The sequence below is a fragment of the Cavia porcellus genome, unplaced genomic scaffold (assembly GCF_034190915.1).
Source record: "Cavia porcellus strain 051 isolate PalLab524CR breed Dunkin Hartley unplaced genomic scaffold, mCavPor4.1 scaffold_20, whole genome shotgun sequence".
Lineage (NCBI taxonomy): Eukaryota > Metazoa > Chordata > Mammalia > Rodentia > Caviidae > Cavia > Cavia porcellus.
The window spans coordinates 2,473,962-2,492,876 of NW_026947503.1; the positions used below are offsets into that span (position 1 = coordinate 2,473,962).

The 18,915-nt window shown below is 47.0% G+C and overlaps 1 long non-coding RNA gene across 1 annotated transcript; it reads right to left on the bottom strand.

Annotated features, from left to right (window-relative positions):
* Positions 1-9,667: 9,667 nt before the first annotated feature.
* On the bottom strand, positions 9,668-17,141 carry LOC134471863 (uncharacterized). The gene is made up of 7 exons (XR_010041572.1): positions 17,056-17,141; positions 15,007-15,099; positions 14,437-14,486; positions 11,877-12,059; positions 10,376-10,531; positions 10,103-10,196; positions 9,668-9,814 (listed from the first exon to the last, which is right to left on the bottom strand). It is a non-coding gene; the product is annotated as an uncharacterized LOC134471863 (long non-coding RNA).
* Positions 17,142-18,915: the final 1,774 nt, after the last annotated feature.

The window sequence follows — 18,915 nt, forward strand, 5'->3', positions numbered from 1 at the left end:
TTCAGGGCAGCTATGAAAAGACACTCCCCAAAAGGGGCTTCCAGAACAGTTTCAAAAACTGGCAAGAATGATGGCGTGAATGTCTTCAAAGTCAAAATGAATATTTTAAAGGAAATTAATGGTAATGTTTTTTTACTATAATAAATTTTTTAAAAAATTAAACAATCACTGCAGGTTTTGACTATACCTCATATAGGCAGAAGAAGAAAACACTAGTCTCAGAGAAACCCTGAGGGAAAAACATGTCTCTCTCTTCCCCATTAGTGGGGTTTGTTTTCCCTCAGTGGACCTATGCTGGGCTGGGGTAAGGGTGAAAGTGGTCTGGTGATCTCTGCACAGTAAAGGGAGATCGCTGGGCCTCTGGAGGGACTGCAGGGGAGGAGATGGGCCGGGGAGGGACACAGCAAGGTGCAATGAGTCAGGTGAAGTAAAAATTCCTTGAAGTGAAATAGTACATGGAAAAGAATAATGGATTTCTAAGAAGTGGATTTAACATTTGACCTGAATTGGCCTGTGTGACTGCAGGTGGTGGTCCTGTTTCTCCAGTCTCTTTCAGGGTCCAGCACACATGAGCATCTCTGAGAGGGTTCACACAGAATGTCTGTGGTTGGTGTGTGGCTTTTGTTCTATGGTGCCCCTGAAAAATTTAGGTGCTGTGATGTGGGTCAGCGTGGTGTGAAGAGCAACAGCATGAGGCTCCTTCCCGAGAGATGACCAAGGGCTTTGCTGTCCAGGACTTTGGGTTCACCTAGTGCACCCTGGGTCAGACCCATCTTATCCAGATACCCTGGGACAGAGCCCAGATGACTCCAAACCATGGGCCTGAGAAGGGGCCTGGAGAAATGCTGGCCTTTCGTGTGGCCTTGGAAGCATCTCTCACCATCCAGCTTCTCACCTGCCGAGGTAGAGTTAACTCAGGGCCCTGAATCCTCCTAGCTCTACAGGACTCTGCCTCAGCTCCCTTCTCTCTGGGTGGCCAAGGGTCTGTTATTCAGTAGCAGAGCATGTTACAAAAAACTCAGCCGTGACTCAAGGTCCCAGGGTGACCACTGAGGATAGCAAGGCCAGAGGCCGCTGTGTGAACACTGTGACCGTGTGGAGGGGACTCACATCCCTCGGGAGCCTCCCTAGACATCATGGGTAGCAAGGTATTGGGGGGGGGTGGAATCTGACTTCCTGTGGCATGTGCAAGAAGGTGCATGTGGTATCTTTTTGGGAAGCTTCTCCTGTTGCCAGTCCAAAATGCTTCCAAGGTGCTGGAAGAAAGGGGAAGAAGCAGTCTGGGCAACCACAGAAATCTTCTCTGAGTTTTGGAGCATGGCCAGTTTTACCACAAGGATGCCATCAACCTGCCAGCAGAGAAGAGTTGTGTCATCCTCCACAACTACAGTATTCTGCGGAGGTGCAGAGCGAGTGACGTCCCCTGTATGTGCTCACTGGGCAAGTGTTTCCCAGGAGCTCAGGGTGGTCACCTGGGCCAGAGGGTGGAAGCTGGGGGCCAGGCTGGGTATGACCCAGCCTCAGCCATGGGGCTTGAAGTGAAGTCCCACGCATGGGGCTCACACAGTGCTGCCAGTATTCTGACAGGTGAGGCTCAAAGGGCCTAAGGTTCGGCTGGCACCCAGAGAGTCACAGAAAACAGGGGAGATCAGGTCTTGGCAGACCCCAGCAAGGTCATATGAAGGCCTTAGAAGGTCATAGTCTGCTGATCAAATGTTTGAAAAGTTTATCTGGGTTTTCTCAAAGCATTTGAGTATGCTTCTAGTACAGGAGAATAATTATAGGATGCATTGTTTTAGGTTTCCAGGGAAGGTGGTTTGGAGAGGAAGGAAAGCTGATGCTACTCTGCTTTAGAGAAGAGCAGGATACTGGGCATACTGGTACATGCCCAAAATTCCAGCCATTTAGGAAGCTGAGGCAGGAGGATCACAAGTTCAAGGCCAGGCTGCACAACTCAGTGAGATTCTGTCCTAAACTAAAAACACAGAAAGCTAGAAATGCAGGTCAGGGAAAGAGCATCACTTGGTTTGATCCTGAGTACTGCAAAAAAAAAAAGAGAGAGAGAGAGGAGGGAAGAGCCAACCTATGACCAAGAATTAGCCTGTCCCTACTCTGTCTTAGCAAGGTGAAATGTGTGAGAACCACCTTCCCAGAAAATTCTCATCTGCATATGAAAAATCATGGACTAAAAAGGATCCAGTGATTAGGACAAGATAAATTTATACCCAGCTTTGCACATTCCATTGACAAATTTGCTGTTTTGGCATTGTTGCCTCCGACCTCCTGGTTACCGAGGGGATGACATTAAAGTGGAGAAAATGGCTTATTCTGTGCAATAAATTCAAACAGAGATGACGCATTTTGCCCACCAAGTATATCTAAGAAATTGTGGGGGAAATGTCAAGCATTTCAGGAGAGCGCTGCTGTAAATTCTGACACTGGTGACTTCAATAATTTCTGCAGAATAAAAAGTCTCTTTGATAGCGCTCAGCTGACACTCAGCATGTGGAATATTATGAGCTGGGGGTCATATGAAAGCTGGGGGAAAGAAAGAAACCCTCAGGCACAGAGGGTTGGGAGCTGGCAGTGCAGGCAGCACACAGGGACCTGGCTCCCAAGGACCCTGCAGGCAGATTGGCTTTTCCTTCTGGCTTGTCCCCTGCCAGATGTAAGCCTTCCTCAGCCAGCAGGGTGTCCTTCCCAGAGAGTGTGTATATGCTCCAGTGCTGGGAAAAAACAAGTGGCACAAGGGGTCCTTGGGCAGCCAATGGGGTGTGGGCACTCCATTCAGAGCACTGTCACCAAAGCCACCACACAGGGCTGCTAGGAAACCTCCATCAAGTGCTTGTGGTGTGACACACAAGCATGTTTTAACAGCGCAGCATGCCTGAGTGGTGAGATTTAATAACCTTGGAAATAGAGAGGGAAAGAGTCCATCTAGCAGATTCTGGGAATTTGCTTTGGCTTGGATTGAATTTGGGAAAAGAAACACACACACACACACACACACACACACACACACACACACACACAAATCCTCAATATTCAAAGCAAAATAAAAGAAAGCTACCCTACTCCAGTGGTGTAAAGGAAGAACCAGGCTCCTATCCCTGTCCTCAGACAGGCTGGGAGGCAGGGACAGAGGTGCAGAGCCACCCCGGGGCAGCAAAGACTGGATCTTCATCTCGGGAGCCTGCTAGTTATTTCACTGATAGAAGTGTTCACTACAGCCACAGTAACTCTTGACATCAGGAGAGCAGAGAGGGCAAAATGCCACCTCTGCTGGTCTAGTCTAGTTCAGTTCTGACGCCTCCATCTTTAAGTGCCCTTTGAGGAGCTGGCTTCATCAGGGCTGCTGCGTGACCAGTGTGACCTGCACCTTGTTTCAGCCTAGGCTGTTGCAGAGCAGGGAAGACTTGTTTAAATGCCCCAGGTAGGGCCGAAAATCTTGTAGGGTGCTGTGGCTGTGAACCTGGCTTGAGGTCAAACTTCAGCCTGTTTTCCTAGGTAGCCACACTCCTTTGCCTCAGCCTCTCATCTGCCCCTCAGAAGCGGTTGTTGACACGGTGTGCTATCGGCCTTTTTAATGAGAGTAAAGATTGCTGCATGTGATGACAGAAAGGCGATGTGTGCACATCCCACTTCCGTGGTCAATACCTTATTCTGCTAGGGCAGCATCCCAGTGTCATTGCATTGGAGGGGGAGGGCGGCATTCTGTTCTACAGCTGCAGATCTTAAAGGGAACTCAGAAAGCAGCCTGAGACTCTGCTCATGTAGGGAGAGAATGCCGTATGTGGGAAGGCAGAGGGACCATCCCAGGAGCTGCTGTCTTCCAGGTGGTGGGATTGGTTCTGGCTTTGTAAAAGTGGGTAAATCACAGTCTTTGCTGCCAGCCTCTTGGGAACGTGGTTGTATTACAGGCTATTTGAACACAAAGCATGAAATGGTCCTACTGGTCTCAGGAAGTGTTTGACAGCAGAGGGAGAGGGGCTATGGCGATGTGGAGGTGTGGAGGGGGCTTGCTGGATAGTCTCTAAGGGTAAAAGGAGATAACATGAAGGAAGGGTGCTATCAGAGGAAGCGGTACGTACAGAAAGGTACAGAGGCCAGAAAGAGGATGCTGCATGTTAGAAGCACAAAGAAGTGCAAGGCAGGAGGCGGGCGGGTAGGGGTTGGCAGAACTTGGAGACTTGCTGGGGCTGGGGACAGTGTGTTCTCTCCTCTGATCTTGATGCTGTCATTGCAGTAGGCCAGGACACGGCCCGTTGGGTCTCCTGCACGTTTACTACATTTCACTGCAGCAGAGGAAGCGCCTCCTTACTAAAGGTGCTCTGACTTTCTGTTTTCTGCTCCTCTCCAGGAGCCACTTCCAGGAGCTGCCTGTAGTCATGCAAGCTCCCAAGAGCAGGGGGCCAAGTGGAGCAGGGTGGCCTGTGCTGCACAGGGACTGGGAGGCTGGATGGTGGGGCTAGGGGACACTACTCTGACATCATTCTTCCCTGGGAAGAGAAGGGTGTGAGACTCCAGGCGGGCAGCAGTGCTGCCTCGTGAGGTAGGAGCTGGCCTGGGGCCTCTAGCAGGCAGCACCTCAAGGGATGGGAAGATGAAGTGAGAAGGGCTCAGGGCTGCTGCTTCCTGCAGGAAGAAGGGGTGCTTACCTAAGTGCTGTGAAGAGGTTTCATCATAGCTCTTGGAGAGCTCCATTGACGGACTGTCTGGAGCCACAGGTCTGCTCCGGTGAGAAACCTCCCTGTTAGAGAAGCTTCACACTCGTGAGGGCCTCTGATGGACTGTGAAGTCAGTGGGAGACTTGAGCTTCAGAGGAGCAGGGAATTGGGCCCAGAGGTGGTGTTGGCAGAGTCAGCATCCGTGAAAGCATCAGAACTGTGGAAAACAGAAAGCAGCCCAGATCAAAGCAGAGGGAGCTAACAGTAACAACTGAGGTTAGTAAGCAGATGCAGAATGTGCTTACCTGCTTCATAGCTATCAAATGCTCACTGTGGCGGCCATGGTGGTATGGGGCCTGTGCTTAAATCAAGGCCAGCAGGATGAAAAAACTCATTATACATTTCTTCCTGTTCCTCTAGAACTTTGTTTAAAGCTGACTTTTCGTATTTATCCGGGCCTGCTTTGGAGCCTTCTCAGGGTGTCATAGGCACTCTCACAGAGCTCCCTGGGCAGGAGGACCAGGGTGATGGCTCTTCTGCCCGTGCTGGGGTCTGGCCCTGGTGGGGAGGAGGTGCTCAACACACAGGCATCCTGGGGCTCCCAGGGCCTGCCATGGAGATCATACTCCAGCAAGCCAGGTAAGGCTGTAGGAAGGGCTTGGGATCTCTGTTCAAATTTTAGGATGTTTGGCCCTTATTGACATTGTGCTGACTTCTCCTTGACTGGAGCCCAGGTTTCACTTGGATGTTTAACTAGGGCTCCAATTCCCACAGATTATGTGCATGTGTTTCCTGGCAAATCTGAGCCACAATCACGAGACAGAGACAAAACACATTGGAAGCCTTCTGCCTTTCCTCTCTAGGAATTTCTGAGTAAGAGCACTTTCCTTGCTTTGCTTCCTGAGAAGGCACTAAACTTTGACGAGATGGGGAGGGAGTGTCCACAGAGTGAAGTGTTAGGGTCTGGATCCAAATGTACCCCATAACTGTGCATGGAAGTCTGTCTCCTAAGTGGCAGTGTTCAACGATGAGAACTTTAGGAGTCATCAGATCACAAGGTGACCTCCTGGTTAGGCAAATCCACTGGTGGCCTCATACCTTAGCAGGCTGTGGGGGATAGTGTCCGCTTCAGGTTGGGGTTCTTACCGGAGGAAGTCACTAGGGACCCCTGAAAGGTTTTGTCTCCAGTTCATTTCCCTCACTCTGTTTCCTGACTTCCAGAAAGGAGCAGCTTTGCTCCAGCACAAGCTCCCTACCACAAGGCTCTGTCTCACCACAGGCCTAAATGTAGTGGAGTTCCCTGACCATGGACTGAAACTTCTAAAGCCAAGAGCCAAAATAACTCTTGTCTTTTAAAAATCTGTTTATTACTGATATTTTTTCACCACAGGAAGTTAACCAACTCAGGTAGCAGACAGGAGACTGCTGAGAAGTGCACCTAAGATGTGGGCGCTTGGATATTTGGAATGACAATGTCCTGAGTCTGGAGCACTGGGACTAGGTCCAGTCATTCCCAATGTGAGGCCTTCCTGAGTCAGAAGTCCTCAGGCTTACCTTGAAGCCTTTAAAATTGACACCAGAGCACCACCTATATACAAGTGGGGTGAGAAGTTCTGGGCTTTTCCAACTGAAATCAGTGTGTGTGTCTCAGGGGACCCCAAGGAGAAGGGTCATTTGGGCATCCCCCATGGTATAGGAGATAGGGGCAGCCACCACTACCCAACAAGAATGGATGGAAACCTGAAGCCCCCAGACAGGGATAAGATTGCATGTGAACATTCAGTTTATAGATTCTGGTCTCCTAACACTTCTCTAGAACTTACAAACGTAACCAGCACATCTGTGGCTCCCCTTTGGAGGCCACTCATAGCACAGTCCGCTTGCTAGAGTTTGCCACCACATGTTCCTGTGTCTGGTCTTCCCTCCAGACTGCTGGATGGGTTAGTGTCACTGGATTAGTGCCAGAAGAACACTAGAACGCTAGCTCAGCATGACCCAAACTTACCTGCCAAGGCACCAGGTCACACTCTTCCTGGAAGCCCTAGAAAACAATCCTTTCCTTGTGCTGTTGGTTTCCTGTGCCTGTTGGCAGACCTTGTTCTCTGCACAGCACTCTCCCCTCACTCACATAGCAGACTCTTGCAGAGCTTATTGGTGGTCCTTAGCCATCTCGCCATCCCAAAACCCTTAACTTAGTCTTATCTGCAAAGGCCTTCTCCTGTGTAATGCTGCAGGGACAAGTTTCAGAACAGAAACCTGGTACTTTAGGGACTATTACTCAGCTGGCAAGAGTTCTTCTGTGTCCTCGAATCTTCTGTAAGTTCCACTTGCCTTTCCTAGCAGATGTTTGCAACATTTTCTGTTCCTTCTGCCAAACTTGTCTTGCTCCATATGCAACTCACTTTTTGATAATTTTTAGTAACAGATTGACTTGCTGTACTATATATAGGCCTAGCAAAGGTTGTTAATAAGTCCTTCCTAAGTACAATCTATTACTAAGTATAGCAGCTGTTTATCAAAGTATTAGGGGTCAGAGCAAGCCCTGTCCTCAGTTTTTGTGCTTTGAAAAGATTGTTGAAGATTTCTGCATTTTAATTTCTTCACCTGTAGAGTGAGTACATTTTTAAAACCTTCACAATGAGGACGACATGGGAAAAACACATGAATTCCTCTGCATCATACCAGAAGTTCAGTAAATGCCTGATATAGATGAGCTATCAACTTGCCAAACTGAAGGTGCACTACATGGGATTCCAAGGAATTCCTTAGTGAAACTCACAGTGAGAAAGTGTCTTCACTAGAAAAATGATTGCATGTGCTCCTGATAAAAGCACTGCCTGTAGGATCTTTGTAAAACTTTCCACGTACATACAGTTCTGAGATTTTGGGTAGTAAAAGATTTGGAATATTTTCTCCAGGCAGAAAGGATGCTAGTTAGTGAAAGCAGTGGAGACTGACCTCTCCAGTATTTTGCAGGAACCCCAATCAATCAATTGTCCAAACACAGAGGGCAAGATTGTTCCCACCTCAATACCATAGAGAGTCAGGATGGCAAAACTACATTGCAGTGTCCCTCTTCTCTGTGGGGATTCATCCCACCACCCTGAGGATACCTGAAACCACCCATAGCGTGGGGCCTTATTTATGTCCTCTCCTATGAACTGCGTTTCCATACGCCCTAAGTTCTTGCCATGATCTGTGGCCATCCCTTTTGCAGTTTAAGTTAGGAAAGCAAATCAGTGAACAGTCTCACAGACAGAAGACTCATTCCCCTCACAGATTTTAGCTATCTTGGCAGAAAGATTTTTTCTCTTTTTCCTAAGACCTTTGACGTTTTCACTTATAGGAAGCACTTTCCAGCTTCTGGTTGGCAGATCCTTGTTTCAGCATCACTTTTCTTGTGCTTCAGGGATACAGTTAAGTGAAATCAGAGTTGAATATGAGTCTTGTGATATCATGACAGGGCATCTGATAACCAAGAAAACACTAAGGTGAATGGGAGGGTAGTGTATACAGTGTGGATATGCTGGGCAGGGAAATTACATCAATAACTTTCTCATTTCTGGGACAATATCCATCATCCAAGTTGAGGGAGAGATTTATTTAGTGCACAGTTTCCAATGAGTTCAATTCAAAGTTGGTTGGCTCCAAGACTGAATTGGCTTGGTTGGAAGGGCCTGGTGGAGGAGCTGGTGATAAGAAAACACTTTTTTAGTTCACATCCTTAGTGACCACCTCCAGTTAGACCCTCCTTCCTAGCAGCACATTCAGTTATTAACTTATGAATGGACGAGCCCACCGATCCTAGTGCACCTCATGATCTGATCACCTTCCAAACACAGGAGACTTTGGGAGGCACCCTTCAGATCTAGGTCATGACAGGAACAATTCACGGCTCAAGCTAAGATAGAACTAGGTGGTATGTGATTGCAATTTAAAGCTTATGAATTGCTTCTGGAACTCTCTATTTAATATTTTTGAAACAGGGCTGATGATAGTTAAATAAAGCCAAGGAAAAAGCAAACAAGAATTCGCCAGACAGTTAGTGACAACTGCCCCAGTTATCTTACAGGTTCTTAGTCTTATAGTTTTCTGGTCCAGGTTCTTACAGTCTTATCGTTACTTGTTCCTATTTTGTTGAACTTCTAACTCACATCTCTGTCACTGGTGGTCCTGCGTTTGTCAGTGACAGGATGGGGCAGAAAGAGCTGGGACCTGGAGGGGGAGAAGATGTGGGCAATGGAAGGCAGGCAGAGCAGCACTTGGGCTCTGTGTGTCAGAGGACAAAGACTTTCCATTAACCCCAGTGCAGAAGGTGTCCTACTCCTGAGGTGAAAACAGAAGTGATGAGCAGCCTGTTTTGTGCTGCAATAATAAAATGACCGAGACTGAGTAATTTAAGAACAGAAATTTCTCATCAATCTGGATGCTGGGAAATCTGAGACAAAGGAACTGGCACCAGGAGGGGCCTTTTTTGTGCTGTATCCCTTCAGTGCAGCAGTCCCTTTCCAAGATGACATTAATGTGGTATGAAGACTGAGCCCCCATGACCAAAATACTATCAGATGGGTGTCAGGTCCTTCTACCACACCAAGGACCAGATTTTCAACACTGAAGCTTGGAGACACATTCAAAACAGTAGAGTCTTTCCAAGCACACAGACCTTCGGGCAGCACTAGGGCTGGGCATGTGTGGGTGCCATGAATCCTGAGGAGGAAGGAGAAGCCTGGCCATACTTCTATGCATGGGCCGAGGAGGCAGCCTACGCCGGCATGGTGAGTGGCATCCACAGTCTCTGTTTTCCTGACAGGCCTTGAATAAGGCCTTGGTGGCACTGCTGACATGTACTGTGGGGTGGATGGACACCAGACTCTGGTGTCTTTTCATCTACATCAGTTGATGACATCTGGGACTGCTTGGGACGAGAAGTTGAGGGAAGATGGCCTTTCCCTCTGTGTGCTGAGTGGTGCCCAGCAGAATTCCTATTCTTCCCAAGTGCTCATTCTTCTAGCCAAGGAAACACTGCTGAATAGAATTACAACTCACTGTCACTCTGTCAGTTGAGATTTGACTTCATCTTGCTGCAGAGCATTAAAGTAAACCAGTTGATCTGGAGACATATGGGACTGGAGGGAGCATTGTGTAGCCTGGTAATTAAAATGATAATCATTTGGAATATTTGCTAAAGATCTAAATCTAAGTTTGCCCAAGAGGTAGGGAGTCAACGCCCTTTTCACAACACCCCCCAGCACCCATGGATGTGGGGCATTTAAATCTCTGACAGGTTGTCTATAGAAACCCCACTGGTGAGGGATTTATAATTCAACCATAAAAATCCACTCTGAGTTTAAGGTTGGCATGCGAGAATTCAGGAGTGAATTAATTAATGAATTTGTCCTTTCTTTCATCAATTTGACTGACACCTTCAAACCTACCCTCTTGAGATGTGATCTCCACAGATCTCATAAAGCCAGCAACTGTAGACTTGGCCGATGCCTGAAATGAGCATGCTCTCAGAAATCATCAACCCTGTAGAAAACGAGGGATGAAAGCCATGTTCCTTTGGGACCCTCTGAAAGCGGGTACTGCAGTGGGGTGGGTGGACAGGGTGGAACAAAGCTCCTTTCTCTCTGTTCCAGTGTGATGTCAGGCTGTGTTCCTGCTCCATCATCAGACCGTCTACAGTGTGAGGACAGGGGTGTCCATACCTCTAGCTTACTCTTCCTTCTCCTTCAAGGGCTGCTGTTCATCAGCAAGGGAGGCAGTGCTCAGCTCTCTGAGCTGGTGCAGGGTCCGGGCTGTGGTTCTTCCTCTGACTGTGCAGCTGGCCAGGCTTATCTAGCGCTGACTGCTCCAGTAGAGACCTAAGGAGTAACGCTTTTGTCTTTGTGCATGGTACCTGTGTCCTAGCATACAGTTAATGATGGTGAGGATCTGAGGCTCTCGGGCAAAGGTGGACCAGGATGCTCCTGACCCCCAGTTCATTAGTGCTGCAGACAGGAGCTGGCTCTGCTCCTGCGTGGTCATAAAGCCCTGTACAGAAAGTAGTGATGAGTATGGAAAATAGAGAACTCCTCAAAAATGGATAGCTGTGTGGATATCTGTAATCTTCAAGGTGTTGGTTCTACCACATTCTTACAGGTACTTGTGTCACCTCGTGGGAAGGCATGTGTAGAAGAAGAAATACAGCCCTCAGCATTTGTAGGCATCTGGTCTCAGAATTCCGGACTCTTGGTGCACCCTCCAGCATTTTATAAGGAAATTCTAATACAGGTCCCTGCTACTTGGGATGGAATTGAGCCATCTGCAATGAAGGCTTAGTGCACAGACCTGCTGTGTCTTCACAGCCTAAGCACTGAATTATCTCACTGCCCTTCGTGAAGAGAGGATTTAGACTACAGTGCTGGGTTTGCCCCTTCCCTGCTGCTGATCAGTACTGAGAAGAAGCAGTGGGAAAATCCAAGCTGTCCAAGACACAATCATGCTGTACAGTAAAAGGAAGTGGGAACAACTCATTGAATTAGCAGAACCAAAGGAGGGGAGAAAAGAGGGTGGAGAGAGAAATACGTAGGAGCAAGATCTTGTGTTGTTGGCAGAGACAGGCTGGAACTCTATAACTAAACATGGATAAACAGCAGTAGCAAAGCCAACCAAGGCCATCTGGTAAATTGCCCTTTGAGAAGATTAAATTGTAAGTAAAGATCAAAGGTCAATGGGCTATTAAAATTTGGATCTCCCCACACACTGTGTCATGGACACCAATCACCATGAATGCAAGTGATTGAAATACAACTGTGGTGTTTCACTGTGGCCTAGGATTGGACACAGAGAGAGCCATTATCAACCATTTTGAGAGGTGATTTGGGCATTCACTGGGGATCTTCTCTAGGATGCAAGGGAGGGTCAATGCTCTGTGCTAGAATTTGCTATCCTTCTATTAGAGGTACAGGGGTCCTGAGCGAGGGATCTCTGAGGGACAATGACCTCATCTTGGCTCTGTATCCTCTGGTGCTGCATAGATCTGGAAAGATCAGAGATGGGCAAAGGATGGGTGTCTGGCATAGGTCTGTGTGTGCATTGGTGCAGAGGGGAAGGAGAGGAATTTTAATCTCAAACTAACCTCTGGTACTCAATTTTGTATCTCTCTGTGGATGCATGTTCCTCACATAAAAATTTCCACTACCCAAGCTGGCTCTAGGTTGTAAATACCTGATAGCTGGTGTGGCCCATGGCCTGGCGGAGCTGTGTATCATGGAGTTTGGAGACCTGTGTGCTGACTGAGTTCAGACACTGAGGTGCTCCTGGTTTGCCAGAAGGAATTTGCTGAATTGCATAGGCTTGTATTTCCCACTGTCCAGGGTCTCTTCAGAGATGCTGAGGAATTAGATTTGCCTGAAAAGATTTTGAAAGACTATGGAGAAAATCCATTGTATGGTAAAAGCAACCTTCCACTATCACCATCATGCTCTGGGCAGCAGACTTCCAATAGCAACACTGGCCTCACCCAAAAAGAGAAAAGCAGGCACCTAGCAAAATTTGTGATCTCAACAGGAAGCTCTGGGCTCCTGCACACTGCCTGTTAGACCACTACCAGGAAGGGAGCCATTACTCTTGTCTTTTCCCTAGTGCAAAATAATCCATTGTCTTGCTAATGAAATTTACCTTCAATTAGAGTATACTAAGAGATAATTGCTTTTATGTTTTGTGTTTTATAACCAAAAAAGTTCAGAATCCAAAACAAACAAACAAGAAAAAAAAAAACAATTAAAAAATAACCGAACAAAAAGCATTACAAGAACCAAGAAAATTTGCTTAAAGTAAAACCTTAAAGTTTCATAGTCAGTGTATGGGCATTGAATATGATCTTATTTTTCATATATTTCTTATTTTTCCTTATTTGCCTCCCACACAGTGTGGTTGTTCTAATTTTTTTCCAGTACTGAGGATAGGACCTGGGGCTTTAAACATGCTAGTCAAGCGCTCTCCCTCTGAGCCATGCTCCCAGCCCAGTTGGTAGTTTTTCCTAGAGGGACAACATCAAAGGACTAAAAAACACTGGAATGGGATAGGTGTTGACTTCTGGCCTCAGGAACTGATCAAGATCCTGGCTTCTAGCTAAAAAACCAGTTGTGCCAGCATCCTAGGTGACAGGATACAGTAGGACAAAGAGTGGCTGTGGGGATCCAGTTGTTACTGAGGCTCCATGTCCCATCTCCTCTGTCACCCAGTCACTACCCAGAGATTTCTCCTGCTCTCTATGGCTGGTCACCCAGCTGACTGCAGAGCCTTCTCGTTTCTGGTAACAGGCATTTTTTAGTTCCTGTCCCTCAATGACTTGTGCACACTCACAGCTTTCATCTGACATAGGGCCGTAGAAATGGGAGGCCACGCCTCCTCTCCTGCTTCTGTCTTTTCTACTTCCGGTTGTCCTCAGCCTTTTTCTTCCTGTCTAAGAAATGAGGATCTGGCCTCCTAGGCTGCTTACTCCAAACGCCCACCTCCCCAGCCCACCACCCTCACCATTAGAAGTCTGTAAATCAGGAATCATTTTCCCTTTTCTCTTCTTACCTTCCCTTCCTTTCTCTTCCCTTCCCTTTTTTCTTCTCTCCTCCCCTCCCCTCCCCTCCCCTCCCCTTCCCTCTCTTCTCCTCTCCTCTCCTCTCCTCTCCTCTCCTCTCCTCTCCTCTCCTCTCCTCTCCTCTCCTCTCCTCTTCTCCTGTGTCTTTAATTATTGCCAACTGGCTTGTTTTCCTGCAGGTGGAAAAAGTCAAAGGTACAAGGAAAATTCTGGCTGATATTCAAAAAGTTTATCTGGCACAAATTGTAGCTAAAACTCTAGGGCGGTAGAGAAGAGGTCCATAGCGAGGGTGAAATAAAAAGAGCGCAGCGCAGGGCCTTGTGGGTCTGATGTCCCAGGAGGAGTCAGTGGAAGCCTGAAAAGTGGTGGGCAATGTGGAAAGCGGCAGGAGGGGAAGCTGTGGAGGCCTCTGTCTAGAAGAGAGCCCGATACATGGCTAGAGTGTGTGACAGTGACCCAACCCTGCCTTGGAAAAGCAGCTGGAGGAAGCTGCCCCTCCTTACAGAGCACAGCTGGGAGGTCTGAGTCAGAATCTCACCCATGAAACACGGACAATGCAAACCAGAGATCCTGCACGAGGGCACCAAGCAGCAGTTGTGTCAGCTGCTGCAGCTTCTACCTGTCTGGCCATGAGGTAGGAGGGAGGATGCTGGGGACAACATGAAGCCCACATCTACAGGCATGGGAAGAGGGTGAGGGTTCTGTTACCTGTGGAGGTCTCTCAGTGAGAGCCAAGAGCTACTCCACTGAGGTAAGCACCCCAGACCTCCTGTGTGAACACCTGCCCATTGGCCCAGATTTGGACAGTGGACCTTTCCCTTCCCACGCGGCAAAGCCAGGCCTTGTACCTTTCCTCTCTCTTCATTTCATTGGTTCACTGACTCTTAAAAAGCTGGAGAACTACAGTTAACTGGGATTTTGCTGATGATGATCCTGATAATATTTTCCCTTGTTGAAGGCCAGGACTCAAGAGGAGAAAGGCCAATACAGGCATATTCTAAAATGTCACATCTGCCATGCATTCTTAAGCATGGGCAGGGTGATCTATCCCAGTGTCTTCCTGTCTGTGTGCTGAGACCTCAAAGCCATGCCTTACAGACACACCGTCTGCAAAGTGAGTAAATATTGGTAAGTGTGAGCACTTGTTGCCTATGATATTCGTGGGTGCTGTTATGGTTTGAATTTGCTTACCTCCCTCCACCAAACCTCAGTACCTTAGAGTGTGCCTGTGTTCAGAGGTCCTAGAAAGAAGAAATTAAGTTAAAAAGGTCATTGACATAGACCCTACTCAAGCGTGAGCGGTTATCCTTGTAAGCAGAGGTCAGGACACAGATGCACACCAAGGAAAGATACTATGCAGACAAGGAGAGGAGATTTCCTCTGCTAAGGAGAGAGGAGGCCTTCCTCTGAGGAACAGCCCCTGCCCTCCCTGCCATTCTGGAGTGACAATACTTCTGCACTTGCTTTGAATTTTTAACGATGTGGAGTATTGCCATTTTTTCCACAAGGTCATGTGTGGTTCTGAGACAGAACCAACACTGGTGATAGCCTGCTGTATATCAAGCAGTCACATCCAGAAAGCTGTGACCCCTTCTCTGTAGAGTGGTGGCTTCTTTCCATGTGTCACGAGGATTGGTGGGGAATGAGAAGGGCTTGGTGTGCAGTCTTCATGCTGTGTCGGGGGACAGACTCTGAAGATGTTTGTGGATCCACTTCAAAGCTTAGGGTAGTAGGGTTTTGCTGGGTATCAGCCAGACTTACCCAATCAATTTCACCTTCTTCTGGGGAACACCTCCCCCTGCCCTGCATCTGTAGTGTGCTCTTGGACTGTGAGTTCTTCCTTCATTTTTGGTTCTGAAAGAAATAACTGTTCTCAGCGCTGGCCAGGCAAGGTCAGAGGCTAAGCCATGGCTCCCTGGGGACCCTAACTTGTCACCTCTGGTGGGTAGAAAGCCCTGCCGCAACTCTCCCAGGTGGTTCTGGAACTTCCTGGTTACACCCACATAAGCACCCAGATGCATCTGCCTTGCTGGATGGCAAGTTGCTGGCTGCTAATCCCTGGGAAGGACATGTTTGCCACCTGGCCATTTGGAAGCCATGGAAATGACCCATGTACCTTGCTTTCAAATTCAATTAGCACACTCTATTAAACTTTCTGAATTATTTCATAGAAAATGAAGGGCAACCATCACTGTGAATGTATTTGTCGTATGGCTAATTATGAGTGAAATAGATTAATAAAACAGCACATTGTATTTTTTGAAAATAACTACTACTTTAGAAAAAGTAAATTATTTTTTATAAATCACTCTTATGATTAAAAAATAGCATTATATGAGTGTCTCCCTAATATACAGCAAAATATCTGCACTTTTTTCTTTCCATGTAGATTTATAACCAAGTATGTCACAAAAATAAAATAAATTCATGTTTAGGATCACCCTCCCCATAATCCATTAGTCTAAGAAATTGTCTTAAAAGCAGCATGTCATTATTTTAGAGTTAAACAGTTAAACGTTTTTATACAGGAACATCAAAACCATATATGCTTCAAACACCAAACCTTTTTTTAATGGCTTTCAGATAAAACAATTTATTTATGCAATTAACAACAACATGCAATTTCTAATAATTAGCAGATAATAGTTATCTGCAAAGTACTTTATAAAATTGCCTTTGAACTGCATTTGTTCTGTGGGGAATCACTGAAAATTGGACTATAAAATTACCAGAAAATGTACTGCATTAACAAGAATTTTCTGTATTCAGTTTCTCTTCAAATTTATGGGCTTGAATATTTGTAAACATTTGGTTTCATAGACAGAAACCCTGTCTCCTCACCTCCCTAAAAGTAAAAAACGCATTTTAGTATATTTTGCTGTTACAGGATTTAAATTTTCTTTGTTCTAACTTTGCTTTCTCTTCTTTTTTCCCCTCTCCAGTAAAAAGGACATCATTTTGTTATTATTTCTTCTTTGAGAATTAAAAAAATTACTAATATGCCATTTTTATTGGTATACATCAGTTCTTTCTAATTTCCTTTTATAAACAATGTTATACATTCAGCAATTGTAAAATGTTCCTATTAAACTGAACAGTCTTTGAAGAAAGAACAATAAAAACATTAAAGAAATATGTTAATGAGTGTCAAGAGGATATTGAAAACAAAAAGGGTATTTTGGGCCCCTTGTTCATTTTGGAAGAGAAATTCCGATTGTGTCAGCCCGAAAGGGTTGGATTTGCTCCTCAGTGCTGGGAAAAGGGCATCCTTAGCCGGTTCTCATCTTGTTTCCCACAAAACCTTGTCAGTCTAGGCGCTGCAGTGACACAACGCAAAACACAAATCCAGGTTCACTTTTGACAAGATGAGGCGGAATGCCAGGGAAGCTCATCTCCTTGGCTTGTGGCCTGGCTGGCTGCGACCCCCAAAAGTCAAGTGGAGCATCTAAAGCAGATTTGACTCAACACATTGTCAAGGAAGGACTCGTCCTCCTGCTGGCTTCCTTCCCCAATCTGGATGAGAGGAGCCTGTGAGCCTTGGTGAGAGGGGTGCTGCTTTTGCCTGTTAAGGAAATGTGCTGACTTACAGCAGGCACGTTCCTAGCATGAAATGGCAGTCTGAGCATTACTAGGAGAGAAGGGGAGAAAGCAACTGGTTTGTGAGCTGGTTCCTTCTCTGGGAGCTTTGGTACCTGCAGCTCCTTGAGGAAACAGCTCTCGGAAGGCCAAAGGAGTGTTTCATGTTAGTGTTTCACAAGAAAAATGCGCACATCTCCCAGAGACAGCAGATATGAAGAGCTTGCTTCTTACCATGAGCTCTGGAGGTTGCTCGCAGGGGAGTGGGCAGGGCCCACCTTGAGGAGGCTGGAAAAGCAGACACGCTGTGTCCAGAGACAAATAGAACAGACCAGGGTTCCAGGAAGCCCTTTGTGACACTTGTGGAGAAACCCCTGAGGTTCTGTCTTGCAGGGGGCCCCTGTGGTCTGGAAGCCCAATCTCAGGGTATGGTGGCCTCTGGCCCTGCCCACTCCCCTGTGCTGGTTCCTCTACATGGGCCTGTGCTTGGCACCTTCTGAGCAGGGTTCACTATTAGGGACTACAGGCAAGATGCCAGCAAGGAGCCCAAGGAAGGCTAGAGCATTACCCCTCGTGTAGCCTGGATCTGCTACTCCTTGGACCAACCCTCTCATGGAGGTTTGAATGTGTAGTCTCCGAATCCATGTCTACCCACAACCTCAGATTTCAGTCTTATTTGTAAGTAGATTTTTTGCCAATGTGATTAACTAAAATGAAGTCAACCAGAGCAGAATGAGACCTAATATGTTGACTTGCATCCTTACAAGAAGCCACAGAGACACATGCAGGGAAAAGCCACTGATGATAAAGAAAGATGGGAAAGAGGCAGCCAGAAGCCAGGGAAGCCAAGGATTTCTGGAGGAGGTGGGAGCCACACATCCTTTGAGCCTGCAGAGGGTAATGTTGCCCTGTCAGTACCTGGAGTTTGGACTTCTGATCTCTAGAACTGTGACAATGAATTTCTGTGACTCAAGCCACCACGTTCTTGCTTCATCCCTGTACTGCATCCCTAGTGATCAGGATCCACTATCAGGGACTCCAGGCAAGACACCAGCAGGGAGCCAAGGAAGGCTGGAGAATCACCTCCAGCTCCCTCTGACTGCGCACTTGTTCAGGTTGCCACAGCGGCTCGCTCGTCTATCTGTGCAGGCTCTTTTGACCCCTACACTCCAGGGTCCTCAGACGTGTGATTGGCCCCAGATCTTCCTGGTCTAGGTTCCGTGTTAATGTGTGGCCTCTCTGTCCTCACCCAGAGTTTGGTGCTCATTTCTTATTGGGGTGTCACAGGCAGATACGCGTTTGTCTCCTGCTTCCCTTCCCCAGTCTCTTCAGGACATCCCATCTTACATGGTGGTTTCAGTGTCGCTGATTTCTCTCACCAGGCATGGCCTCTTCTTGGTTCTTTCGAGGCCGCCAGTGTGCACCTGTCTTTCTCACTTTCCACTGCCATTGCCATAGCTCAGGGCCTCAGGAAGGTCCACAAGAGCTGCTGCCTTAGGAATGCCCTTGCCCCAGATGACACCATGCACAGCATCCGCTGTGTTATAGGGTAGCGTGTCCGTCTTGTTATGAGTATGCTTAGAAAATTCCATGTGCTCTCTTTCCCTTACCGTGGCTTTCAGTGGACTTGCTGATAAAGATGATTGGAAAGTATGAGGATCAGACATCCCATACTCCTATCCTAGAGTACCATCTGGACGTGTGTGTTCTGAGGATGCTCCCAGGGGTGCTGGCCTATTGATTCAGGTGCATGTCCATTGTCCGGAGCCCAGCTCACCTGGGCCTACCTAGTTCCCTAAATTCTGTGGAATGACCAGTCACAGATTTGAGGAAATCACATGTCAGAGAGGAAAAAACATGGGAAGATAGTCCAGAAATGTTTGGGTGATGCAGATGCATGTAAGCACTTGGGGTTGGCAGGATGAAATTCTAGTGTTTTCCTGTAAACCCTATTCTTTCTTCCCTTGCTTCAGAAAATGAACACTTGAATAGGAATAAGAAAAGAAACAGACTGAATTTAAAATGCTTGGAAGTAACAAACTAATATATACTTTCAAAATCATCATTTTATAGAACCTTTTATATGTGTGAGGA